Below are 11,914 nucleotides of genomic sequence, written 5' to 3' on the forward strand. Positions count from 1 at the left end.
AGTGTACATACAATGAGCTTGCAATCAGTTAGAGAATCAAAAGGAAACAGAAGTCAGACACTTTCCAATTGAAAGAATTACATTTCGATTCAGTGTGGCTTCATTTTAAACACACACCCCTTTATTTGCACTGGAGAAAATCAAAACACGTTATTGTGTGAGAAACTACATGTAATGGCAGGAAAGCAGCCATGTGACCATATTTCCTTCGCTTTCAATGACACCCATGTTTACCTGAGGGCATGAGCAACTTCTGATACAGATGTAACAGTTACCAGAACCTGCCAAGCCACTAACTGCTCTGGGCAAAAAATAAATACAGCCATGAAAATGATGCAATTTAAACAGAAGGGTTTTTATGGTCATACACACAGGACAGGAGAAAACAGACACCTGGACTTTTGGGTGGGGGGGGGGGGGGGGGGGAGGGGGGAGAAGTGCTTAATACATGAACAAGATTAATGCAGAGTGACAATGTATCATGGCGAAAGCGGAGTAAAGGGTCTGAGTGCAGGGCAGAGCTGCAGGATACCAGTTAGCATTCTTTAATAAGACCATGGTGTTAGAATAATTACTGCGTAGTGGTATACAATGAAAGGACCAAATCTCTGCTTCCATAAAAACAAACAGAGTGCGGCTATCTTCAATTGAAAGGATTTGTGCATCACTGCTTTAAAAAGGGCCTTATTTTGCAATATCAAACGCACAGCAAGATCAGAAAAAAGTACCAAAAAAAGAGAAGACCAGAGAAAACATGCTGAGATTCAGAACAAGCTATCAATGCAGGACAGCTCTTAACCATTGCTCTTTCTGCAACAGATAAGAAGTTAAGGGAAAGTCACATGGCCGGGCTCAGAGATAGCACCTGCTTATGCAATGGCCAGTTATAATCCCTTTCAAGGGAAAAGGGTCTACAGCACTTTGGCTCCACACCAAAAAAAACTCTTCTTCCCTATCCCTAGTGTGGGAGAGGCATCATATATCCGACACATTCCACTGGACAGCCTCTCTGTTCCAGGACTGCAATGCTTCATACAACCCTAATATCATTGCTCTGGCAAATAGCACAGCGATAAGCAGGATCTGGGTATCTAGAAAAAACGGGTAAGAAAGTCACTTTGGAACTTACGCCTCTGGACACCTACAGGCACCTTAACAGAGAACACCCTGCTTATCACAGATGAAATAGTCTCAAGTTTTAACAGCATTTCCATTCATTTCTGTAATGGCATGACATATGTACTGTTTACTTAATGACTAATTTTCCTTAACAGAGCTCAAAATCTCTCTTAAAAAAAAAAAAAAAAAAAAAAACAGTCACCCCATGCATGTATTGAACCTTATTGCACAGTCTGGCAACACAGGGGCTGCTTCTACTAGTTTCAGCAGGGCTCTGGGACACCGGACATGGTGGCATAAAGAAAGATCTTTTCTACCCACATTTGCACGTCTTTATTTAAAATTTGCTTTGAGATTGCGTTGCCAGTTTATCCAGTTCTGCACAGGCAAAATTAATGCAGGCATGATTTACCAGCCCCATGCAATGCACCTCCAATTTACAGTACAAGAAGATAGTGACTTTATAGGGGTCACAAAAAGAAAAAGGTTTGGGGGGAAAAAAAACCCCTTGTTTTATTGTAACACGTCAATAACACCAGCCAAGGACCCCAGACCTCTGGGCTCCCTCTACTTGACAAGTATGTACAACCTTACATTATGTGCAGAGTTGCCCCCCAATACTTTAATTGGAGACACCCCCACTGCAAACGGCTTATTCTTGACCGACTAGAACGGGAGTGACCAACTCCAATCCTCAAGAGCCTCAAACAGGTCAGGTTTTAAGGATATCCCTGCTTCAGCATTGAAAAGCATGGATTTGACAGATCCTGTGGCACTGAAGGGGTTAGCTGGATTTGTCATGTTGAGTTTATGAATACCAATTGCTTATGGCAGGGGTGCTCAACTCCATTCTTAACCCGACCTGCTGGTGGGGCTTTTTAGGATATCCCAGCTTCAGCATATATGGCTCAAATCAGAAGCTCAGTCAAAGACTGCACCACATGTGCTGAAGTAGGGATATCCCCAATACATGGCCTGCTGTGTCCCTTGAGGACTAGAGTTAATCACCCCTGGTCTAGGTGTATATCGGGATGTAACTGTAGTTACTTCTTAAGCCCGTAATATAGTGGGCGCGCTTGCTCCGCCTTGCGCGCAGCACTTATAGTTGGCTGTGGATAGCCAGCCTTCCTATACTAGGGCCGCGCGCGCGCGGTAGTGAGCCGGCCGACAGGGGGGAAGATTGCGAAAAGTATGTTTTCGCGCCGCTACCGCCGCCACTGTAATGTATGTACAATGTTAATAAATAATTTATTCTTACACAACGTGTCTTTTTTTAATTAAAAAAAATATATAATAAATTCACACAAAAAGTGCACGTAATGTGCACGTGCGTTCGCACAGGCACCCGCACCTACTATAGAACAAGCCTTAGGCTGCGCTTATAGTGCTGGCTACACCGACGTCACGCAGCACCGTAGCAAGTACATGCAGTCGGTCACGGGTACCCATAGTGGGCGCGACTGCAACGGTGCGGCAGAGCGACAGAGCGGTCGCCAGTAGTCAAAGGATTTTCACTTTTTCGGAGATCGCCGCGTGACATCAGCAGTTCAGCTAATGATTACGAACCCGCTCATGGTCACGCCTCCGCCAGGCTCCCTGTCGCCCACCCTTGGTCTACTGCACCAGAGTGCAGGAATCGCAATAGCTACAGCGACGAATGACATCAGCAGTCGCATAGCCAGCACTATAAGCGCAGGCTTTTGCAAATCTGCATCCATATGTACACTTCAATTGTATTTGGTTGTGCCCCTTTTTCTGTACCCACCTTCACAACACCAGACAAATGTGTCACAAGTGGAACCTGTGAAGACTTACTCCGTTGTTGGAAGATACTTTTGGTAGTCTACCTAAAATAGTAAACAGGCAGGTCGTTCTGTTTCTAAGCAGTCAGCTGGATTTCTATGCGTTGCATGCCAGAGAAACTACATTTCCTAAATGTTCCCATATTTTGGGCCGAGAAGCCATTCTAAATACTAAACTATGAACTCATCCATAGCACACAAGAGGATATTGAGGGGTTCATGAGACTACTGTGACTTAATTCAGCCCACACAAAGCTTGCACTCTGCTTTCCTTTTTTCTGCTATAGTTCATTAATCAGCTGAAAGAACTTTGGAGACCTGCCAAAGCCGTGCTGTTCTATTGAGAATATCAGATCGTGCCATAAACCAGGGGTGCTCAGCTCTAGTCCTCAAGCACCCCCTAACAGGTCAGGTTTTCATAATATCCCTGCTTCAGGACAGGTGGCTGAGGCTCAGTCAAGGAGCCTCTGACTGAGCCACATATGCTAAAGCAGTGATATCCTGAAAACCTGACCTGCTGGGGGGGTGGGTGTCCATAAACCCATAAAAACCAAACCATAGTTAACCCCATTCAGTGCAGTGATTTACAAATTCATGCTTTGCATGCCATTCTGGCAGTGAAAGCATCGAGAGCCCATGTGTAAATCCTAAAACTCCGATCAGACGCACGCAATTAAACTTCATCTAAAAGGAGGGGGGAGACGACATGTTACAGGGCAACCCGATGAGTGAGATGAACAGAGCTGAACACTGGTAATGCACTGGCAGGTGGCCAAAGAAATGCAGATTATGGAGCAGCTTTATGCTACACTATTCTCCGACGATGGTGAAATCGAAGCTCGTGTCTACGTTCTAAACACGGCTCAGTAGGGAAAGGGCATTTGTTTTTCTCTTTTGCACACACAGATTAAAAATACACCCGCACAGTTTCTGGTTAGATAAACTTGGTTGAATTATTATCTATAGCAGGAGTGCGCGAGCAGGGAAAGTTTGCGCATCCCTGATCTACAGAATACTAGACCCTAGATGATAATAATAATAACAACAACAGCTCGTGCTGTCTGACAATTTAGGCACTTAAAATGCAAAACGTCAATTTTTTAAGATACAATAAAATCCCTAGTCAGACTGCATTAATTTCTAAATATTACACTGCTGGCAGGACCCGCTTTGCACATGCATACATGCTCCTGCAAAAAATTATAATAATTTTAAAGCATCTTCAGCAAGCAAAGGGTTAAATGATCACCGTCTGCAAATTTGAATGTGTTATTAACACTGAATTCCATGTACATTACCAGCATCTACTCTGTTAAAGTTCACAAAATGTATTTAATTTTGAGGTCTTCTAATTTTTCCCTGTACTCCAATACTGCCATTAAAGTGTCCCTTACAGTTACAGCGCTGCTAGGTTTGCAACCAACTAAAATGTCATGCCTCACTGACAAGAAAGGAATCCAACCATAAAATTGGCCCATTGTCTTAGTGCCAGCAAAATCTAAGCTAATAGCTACTCATTTTCTCATGTGACCGATGCAACATGCTGGTTCAACTTTTGATGGAACAAGCCAATTGGAGGCAGCAAAGATGGCATCTTCCAGGATTCATAGCGAGGACACCAGATGGTGGAGCTTTGTGGTAGTAATAATATTTTTAGGAGACTGCATAACCACAACAGAATTACCAGGAGTCAGATGAGAGATGAGACCAGAAATTGATTGGTAATTTATTGCTGGTCCTTTCAGCAGCACACAGATTAGTCAGACCAGGCCCAAATTCTGCCATTGTGAAAAAACCAAGACCGTTATCCGAGTTCTGGAGGTATATTACCAGTGTTGTTGAAAGATACTCGGCTGCCAACTCAAACTAAATTAACCATGTAAAATAAAACCAATTCAGCTACATTTTATTTAGAACATTTATATAGCACCCTAATACAGGGCAGTGTACATTAGTTAGTAAAATATGTGTTATATATGGAACATTTCATTTAATAGGCATATGTCTGGTGGGCAGGGGTGAGAACATTATGGTCAGGTTGTGGGTTAGATGCATTAAGAGCTTGTTAGATGGTGGGCAGGGGTTGAGGTCAGGTCTCTGGATTTAGTCTCGTCAGTGGCATGGGATCAGTGAGATGGGGGACTTTAAAGAAGGTTTAGGAAGTAGTGAGGGTAGGGGAGATCATGGGTGGTGGGGAGGGTGGGGTACATCTCGTGTCTCAGATCAAGTAGTAATGCAAGTATCATAGAATAATGCTTGAAGAAAAACATCTATAACTCATGTCGTAATCCAGGGACATTTGCAGACAAGAGAAATCGCTGTCATGTGTTCATTTCTACCAGCCCTGTGCTCATTGTTCCCCAAAGATGGAAAACGTAGTAGACAACTATGTTCATTGTTTGATAGTTGTCCAAAAATATTTAAAAAAAGCCACTCTGTCCTTTTTCAAACCCTAGTAAATTAATGCAGAGGACCTCAGCTAAAAACTGGCGGTAATGGATTACATAACGAAGATGGCACAGGTTTGCCAGATTAAACACTCTAGTATTTTACAGTGAGTAAAGAGAAGCAGTTTCAGAATGATAGAAAATGAACTATTTCTGAGCTACCATCTCCCGTGGACAAGCGTAGCACAGGTTACAAAAACTACATTTTACCACAGTTTAAAAGCATAGGAATCACACATTTGTACTCCAGAACTTCAACTTTGAGTAATATTCTACTTTATTTATATGTCTATGGGTTGAAATTTTAGGCAACTGTATATAATGTAGAGCCAGATTAAAATGGGAATTAAAAGCATTACTGCAACCTAGTTTGCTGCCAATGGATTAAAACTTTGAAAGCCAAATGGCATAAGACAGCAGTGCAAACATGCCCTCCCAGACTGCTGAGCACCTAACAAATTCTCAATGACAACGCCAGCAGCAATATGAATAGAGCAATTTCAATAGGAAACCAGTTATTCAGGAGCCTAGACATAAAAAAAGGTTTATAATATTGGTACGCCAGACAAGGCTAGAGATTTATTAATTTACCACCCACAACCCCCTATCCCTGTAGAGGTAAGCAAGCTAGATCTACACGCTTGAAGCAGTGTCATAAATGGACTGGATTGATAATTCCACTTTGAATCGTGATGTGCTACTTGTTTGTTCTGTACAATATTGCTACTGATGCATATATCACCATCTTCACTCTTCCCCTATGTACAGTTTAAACCATTTCACAAAGCAGCTACATTTGTTATTGTGAATTTCCCTTCCCCACTAGCATCCCTAGCAGTCAGGTTACAACCATTCTAGCAGATTGCCAACTATAGGTTTCCTGGAACCCTGCAAGGACAAAAATAGAGCAACTTCTAGGGTCCTCTTTCTGAGGGCGTAACATTGTGCCCATGAGCGCTCCTAAGGCGGCAGTAATACAATAAAGTGAACATAGGCCACTCAACTAATCCACATTAGGAAGGCATCGCCCGTCCTACGCACCACACACTTGTTTACCAAGTGGCTGGCTCTGTAGCCTGCTCTTGATCCCTTAAGCCACGCTTTTAGTGCCAGCGACACGACGGTCGCTGGAAAATCAAATAGAGATGACTTCCAGCGATCGCGACCAATCCGTCACGTCGCGCTTAGTATAATCGCATCCGACGGCGGCAATGCATTTGTTTTGCCGCAACGTCATGTTGCCGCCACTAAGCGCAGCCTTATATAGCCAGCAATTATTTAGGCAGTGCTGGTTACGATTGGGGCCAGGCTGGCGCATTGGGGCCAGGCTTAAACAAATCCTATTTATCATGCTGTTGACTACGAAACAAAGCTGAACAAGTCTCTTTATTTACCCAGCTCACCAGGTAAATACGCACAAACTTTTATACATCCATCAGATGCTCCCGCAATGTTACATTAAAAACCTCTGCAGCCTTAACTCATTCAATAAAAAACAGTGCACACACACACAGGTCTCTAGAGAAGATGCACTTGATTGTAAGCTCTCCTGAGCAGGGTCATTGTATAGATACACAGTCACATATAGTACTCATTCTGTTAAATTCTTAATATTTTACTCATTCTGTTTATTGTACACGTCACCCCCCCCCCCCACCCACCCCCACCCCCACCCCACCCCCACCCCAGTGTACAGCGCTGCAGAATAGGTTTTTACTTTATAAAATAAATGGCAACAATAAAGAAGCCAAGTTTCCAGAAAAATCATAAATAAAAAAAGAGAGAGAGGGGGGAAAAGATATAAAGACTGCAACATCGTTACTACAAAAGCAATAGACACCTGCAGGGTTAGATTAGGAGCAGTGTATATCCCAGTAAGGCCCTGCACATTCTTCCCCCCCCCCCCATTGGGATGTATTGGGTGAAGATAACCTAACACCCGAGGTGTTAAGGGGCTACAGAGGAGTGGCCACAGGATCTGCCCTTTAAAATGAAGTCTCACCAGACGATCAGACAGTCTCTGAATCTCCTGGGCAGGATTATGCAGGTGAATATCCCAAGTTGGGATCATTAAACATGGCAGACACGTCCCCCCGTTACCTGACCGCGGTTGCCACCCTGTCCCTGGCTACCTCCACCCCGGCCTCCGGCTGTGAGCGAGGTCCCGAGCCAGAAGAGCCTCCTATGGGCTCTCGGTTTTTGTACTCCTCGCACACAGGCTGTTTACCTCAGATCTCCTCAGGGCGCCGCCATCTTGCGGACCGCAGTGCCGCCCCCTCTTCCGTCCTTCGCCTTCCGCCCAGCGGAAAAATAGTGCGGTACCTCCACCCGCTCCTCCCTTCGCCGTCCGCTCGCTGCAAACCGGCCCGCTCTCTTTCTACATCCGTGGCCGGCGGCCGCGCACTCTGCGTGACCGGCAGCCCCTCGCTGGGAGAAGAGCGTTCACCGGTGGCGGCGGATGGATATTACAGCGGCCGCGGTGCCACTCGTGACTGAGCAAGCCGGGACTTTGCGGCGTGACGTCACCGCTCATCTGTTGAAGGGGGGGGGGAAACTTTGATTGGTCACGTGGTTTTGGAGTGTCAAAGTAGAGGGGCAAAAAGTGTCAGTCACCCACCTGGATGAATGAGGGGCTGATACAATGTGACAACAGCGGCATAACCCAGAGGTCTATGGGACATTTAATTGTACAAGACATCTTTTTGTTATGCAATCTGAATATGTTTGAGCCATACAAATAAAGGAATATAAAATTAATTGAACCCCTTTTCGATAAAACTAGTTTATATGTGTGTATATCTTTATTTATATAGCGCCATTCATATACATAGCGCTTCACAGCAGTAATACGTGTGATAATCATATACATTACAAATAACACATAATGGGAAGAAGTGCTTCAGACATAAAAGGGACACTTAGGAAAAGGAGTTATATATGTTAAGCTATTGAGGACAGGAATGGCAACGCTATTTACTATATACATTCGGATGCTTGCTCTTTATCCTGCGCAGTGCGCTGCAGGCCCCTCTGGGCAGAGAAAAGGTTCAACTATTTCTCGCTACCAGCCCTAATTTCTTGTTATACACCTGCCTGACTCTTGCGTTCTGCTCAAGGATGTCTTCTGTCAACCCCTTTTGTATCTAAAGCACACTCCCGCCTAAAACCTCTCTCACTCACTGCCCCACACTTCTGTAATGCCATTCCCCTCAATATCTGACTGCCACCCTCTCTATCAACCTTTAGGACCTTTCTTATAATGCACCTCTTTAACGAAGCATTTGGGTAGCTCCTCTGACTGCTCCTATACACTTATATGCAGTGACCATGACCCCTTGCAGACACACTTACCAGAACACCCTCCTACTGTCTCTGTAAGTTCTCACCACTTACCACTTTGATTGTAAGCTCTTCGGGGCAGGGACTCCTTTTCCTCTTGTTTTATGTCTGAAGCGCTTTTTCTCATTGTGTTATAATATTATGTCACTTGCATTGTAATGCACTATATACAGTACCTGGATGGTGCTACATAAATAAAGATACACATACAAAATACAACCACTATATTTTATTTGGGGGGGGGGGGGGGAACGGTGTGTTTTGCCGGCGTCCGTGGCAGAAATAAAATCTGCACAGAATTCGATATTTCGTTTTGAATGTCGAGAAAAAAAGAGGTAACCCTAAGCCACGTTAACCCTTTCACTGCCAGAACAACGTGTCCCAGGATTCCTCAAAATAAATAGCAACGCGCCCTAATATTTAAACAGTTTGTCAGCAGTAAGGGGTGCAAACCTGCGCCGTTTCAGAAGTCTATCAGCAAATATAATCTGTTATCATGGCGACATGATTTTATCTTCTTGTAAATACTGACTCATCACACTCTCCAAATAATCCTTTGAATTAGTCAAATAATTTTTTTTATTTATTTTTGCATATGTATATATATAGTACCTTTGGATTAGTAATGATAGGAGGGCTGGTCACTGTATATAAAGTACTTTAGAATACTGTATATCCACTGCAATGTCGCTCCTAAAACCAGCGCTGCAGCGCCCTGCTGAGGACAATCCTCAAACTGCAGTTTGTTTTTCTGCAAGAACAATGTAGGCTGGGCAGTGAGTACACATACCAGCACGGTTATAGCTTGTGTCAAATGGCATTCTCAACTGCTTTGTTCCACAGCTTTTTGCTGCCCTAAATCTAAAGAAACTTAAAACTGAGCCAAGATAGCGGAAGCCAACACGTTCAGAAGGGTCTTCAATCTAAACCAATATTTGCAACGACAAAAAAGTGAATTCATCTCAGAGATGTATTATTTGCTTGTCACCCTTAGTAGGGGGTCTTTAAACGAAGCATGCAGTTTATCACAGGGGTGGGCAATTCCAGTCCTCAAGGCCCACCCAACAGTTCCGTTTTTAAGGATATCCCTGCTTCAGCACAGGTGGCTCAATCAGTGACTCAGTCGAAGACAGCACCAGCTGTGCTGAAGCAGGGTTATCCTTAACACCTGACCTGTTGATGGCGCTTGAGGGCTGGAGTTGCCCAACCCCTGGTTTATCAGGAAGATTCCCTGATACGTGTTTAGCTAAAACATTTCATTCTCCCCCCTTAACCCAAATACAAGGCTATGTAAGATCTCCCTGGCCTGGGTATAACTTCCAAGGCTGTGAGCAATCAGAAGTTTGGTTAACAGACCTTCCAACATTTTGCACATGGAAATAGGTAGTGCTGTAGTTCCACTGTTGGACGGAGGAATTTCCATGCAATACCTATGGAAGTCCCCTAACCTACGCGCGCATTACTACAGACACGTTCTGTTTAATAGGTTCAGCTGGTTTTACAGAACCCAAACATGTAGTGTACCTGCTACAGTTGAGTTAACATACATTAACATTGTATTGTATGTCTTTATCTATATAGCGCCATTAATGTACATAGCGCTTCACAGTAGTAATACATGTGGTAATCAAATAAATAACAGATAATATAAATAACAGGTCATGGGAATAAGTGCTTTAGACATAAACGTAACATTACAATAAGGGATTGGTTCTCAACTGTAGTCCTTAAGACCCCTCAACAGGTCAGGTTTTCAGATATCCCTGCTTCAGCACAGGTGACTCAATCAGTGCCTCTTGAGCCACCTGTGCTGAAGCTGGGATATCCTTAAAATCTGACCTGTTGGGGGGGGGGGGGGGGGTGTTGAGAACTGGAGTTGAGCACCCCTGCAATAAGGGGTGTTATTGGTAACAGATTTGGTCCACGACCTGATGCTACTTTGACTAATTTTCATGGGAAAACAGCAAACCCTACCCTTTTAAACAAGGGTTTGGAATTGGAATATATGTATAGAAGCGGCATGGCATGACAGCAAATAAAAAGGGGGAAATTGAACGGGTGATTATGAGGGCAGGACGCCAGGGGATAGCAGTTAGGCAAACACAGCATTGTTATAGCAGAACTCTAGGGACAAAACGAAGGCCCCCATCTGTATTATTATAATATAGCAACGCCTCTCTGTGTGCTGTACACCAATACATACACCATTTCATATCCCTGAAAGAAAGATACACCGTTTACACACGCAAGAACTGTAATTCTAGAGCCAAAGCATAGGGCTGCCATAGTAACTGTCATGGTCTGCTGCTTTTTATACACGGCGATAGCAGAAATTAGTGTCTTTACACCAGGGGTAGCCAACTCCAGTCCGGAAGAGCTACCAACAGGTCAGGTTTTCAGGATATCCCTACTTCAGCACAGTTGGTTCAATCAGTCCCAGCTTCAGCACAGATGGCTCAATCAGAGGCTCGGTCTTTGACTGAGCCACCTGTGCTGAAGGAGGGATATCCTGAAAACCTGACCTGTTGGTGGCCCTTGAGGACTGGAGTTGCTAGCCCTGCTTTACACACTGGGTTCCTCTCTATTGCTTATTGGCTGTGTCTTTTTTTCATTTGTTTTTTTTTAAAGGGAAAAAGGTGCCGGCACCCACAGGAAAAAATATTCTGTATCCAAAGGACAATAAATATTCCGGCTTTAAATGAAGAAATGTGGTAAATAAAAAGCATTTCTCCCACTTTCCAAAGTAGTACACAGCCCCATCCCTAACCATTTCATAATTACTATATGGAATAACTTTTTGATCCCTAAAAAAAAAGTTTTCCCCTGAGTTCCCCCCCCCCCAAAAAAATGTAACCCAGGTTATTGGTCAGGCGACGGCCCTGGAAAATCAAATAGAGATGACTTCCAGCGATCGCGACCAAGCCGTGGCGCCATCGCGTTGCGCTTAGTATCAGCGCATGCAACGGCGACAATGCATTTGTTTGGCCGCGACGTCGCGTTGCTGTCGCCGGCACTATAAGCGCAGCGTAAGGCTGCGGCCCCAGTCACTGCGTGCACGGGCACGCCGGAGCACCCGGCGGCGTGTGCACCAGTTTCAGCCGCGTCCTGTGGTCTGCGGTTGCGCTTCCAATGACGAGCAGGAGATCCGATGGGGGGCGGGGCCATGATGTCACGTGGCAGATTCGCCCACATTGGCTGAACCGCCGC

The 11,914-nt window shown here is 44.5% G+C and overlaps 1 protein-coding gene across 3 annotated transcripts in view; it reads right to left on the bottom strand.

Moving 5' to 3' along the window:
• TSC1 (TSC complex subunit 1) overlaps positions 1-7,828 on the bottom strand; it is a 32,064-nt gene extending 24,236 nt beyond the window's left edge. The window contains exon 1 of one of the 3 annotated variants that reach the window (XM_075578761.1): positions 7,596-7,828. The gene's annotated coding sequence lies outside the window, so the exon portion shown is untranslated. The other 2 variants (XM_075578762.1, XM_075578763.1) reach the window with 2 other exon arrangements.
• Positions 7,829-11,914: the final 4,086 nt, after the last annotated feature.

The sequence above is a fragment of the Ascaphus truei genome, chromosome 21 (genome assembly GCF_040206685.1).
Source record: "Ascaphus truei isolate aAscTru1 chromosome 21, aAscTru1.hap1, whole genome shotgun sequence".
Lineage (NCBI taxonomy): Eukaryota > Metazoa > Chordata > Amphibia > Anura > Ascaphidae > Ascaphus > Ascaphus truei.